Source organism: Phaethon lepturus, unplaced genomic scaffold, assembly GCF_000687285.1.
Source record: "Phaethon lepturus isolate BGI_N335 unplaced genomic scaffold, ASM68728v1 scaffold18874, whole genome shotgun sequence".
Lineage (NCBI taxonomy): Eukaryota > Metazoa > Chordata > Aves > Phaethontiformes > Phaethontidae > Phaethon > Phaethon lepturus.
This window is the reverse complement of record NW_010532828.1, coordinates 19,805-21,760: the sequence shown is the minus strand read 5'-3', so window position 1 is coordinate 21,760 and position 1,956 is coordinate 19,805.

Sequence of the window (1,956 nt, the reverse complement as noted above, 5' to 3'; positions counted from 1 at the left end):
CCTGTATTAACCCAGTATACAACTTTTTCTCGCAGCCTTTTTACACCCTACTTTTGTGGATTAAACTGTATAACTAAATAGTCTATTTGGATAATGCAATTTCACAAGACCAACCAGACACGTCTTCTGGTGCCATTTCTCCTTTACTAGCACAGCTTTTGTTTCCATGTCTTGTTACAAACTTTTGCAGGAGAAGGAGGAAAGTGGGCTCAAGGCCTCCCTTCTGTGTTGGTCATGAAAATAAAATTATTTCCATATAAAACTGCTAGTGTGAATATAATAAACTTTGATGCTTTTGGCTGAAATCAAGGAAAATATATACTGTGGAATATATGCTGTGGAAAGACTCTTTTTCACGGATGTCTCAGCTCTGATTGAATCCGCTTCAGCCAGGGAAGTGTAGAGATAAAAAGATGCTGCTGTGCCATCAGCACTCACCCTAACGCTTCCAAAGCCGCTGGAAAAATCCACCGAGAGCGTTAAAGGCAAAGGCACCAGCAGGTACCACCAGCAGGCATCTGAAAAAGCACTGGTTCGTGCCCGCTGGGTTTTTATGCTCCCACCTTGGCCGACAGCAGGCGTGCCTGTCTGAGAGCAGGTACCTGTGGTCTGATCCAGCGTAGCCACCCGCGTATTTCAAAGGATTTTCAAATACTGTGGCCACTGGTCAGCTCTGGACAAACTTTCTAGAGAAGCCGGACCTTACCCCTCACCTTAACCTTGATTTTGCCTTTTATTCTTCTGCTTCCAGAAGGACTGGATTTTAACTTTTGCATAGGGCACTGAACCGTCATGGGACAGGGCTTCTTGTCCCTGAGAAGTGCATTTGCCACAATCCTATCATGGACTGAGCCTCTGGGGTTTTGATGGAGTTGTGCTGCTTCAGCACAGAATGAAATCTCACGGCCTTCTGACACACTGGTCTTCAATCCCCCACAACATCTGTAGCCCTAAAGAGGTGAGCTGGCAGCATCAACGCGACCCTAATCCACTGGGATGATGTTTCACGTCGCTCATACCCTCATTGCTGGCTAGAACATTGCAGATTGTGGCACGTGCCTGGGGCTGGGGAGGAGCAAAACGGAGATGGGGACCGACCCATTGCATGAAACGTCTATCAAAGTCCCAAACACTTATCTGAATTACCACTAAATAATTTGGATGCTTGCCTAAAATAATGTTTTTTTGCACTCCTAAGTCTCTTAAATTTTTTTTTTTTTTTTTTTTTTTTGAGTACAGAGATGCAGGAAGGGGAGTTAAGACCAAGCAGCGACAAATTCCTCTGAACGGGAAGAGGAATAAATACACAAAAAGGAAATTATATCAGACTAGGAAAGGGTTAAAAAAAGGTCTCAACTTCTTTAGGCTACTAAATATAAAGTTCAATTTCTGCTTTCCCCAGCAGCCTGCTACCCTGGCCCCAGGGGCATCCCAGTCCTTAGCAACTCTGCACTGTCTCGACTCGACTTCCCCAGCACCTTGCATCTCCACCACCATCCATCTACCACAGCACCAGCAAGCTCTGGGTTAACAGTTCAAACCCCAACTTTCTTGTAAATTCGACCTCATACACTCTTCTCTTTCTGGTCCAGCATGACAAGGACCCAGACCACCATTATTCACACTAATGTTTTTACTGTACCACTGCTGCCGGTTCATAAACACATCTCCTGGGTGTTTCTCCTGGCCATTGCCAGAGACAACCTGAACAGTCACAACCTGACACCGCCTTTGAATAGAGGCTCCCAGTTGACGTTAGCAGGAATTAGAGCCGGCTGGAAACGACTCTTCAAAAGTCAAGCATCTCGTTTAAAAGAAAAGAAAACAAAACAAAACATCCCGTGCAAAAAAAAAAAAAATTCCAGAGCTATTTAAAACGAGACTTGCATTTTGTTTTGCCTTCAGGACAAAGCCTTTGCCCTGCGTGAGGGTTGTCGTGTGACTTCTCCCTTCAGA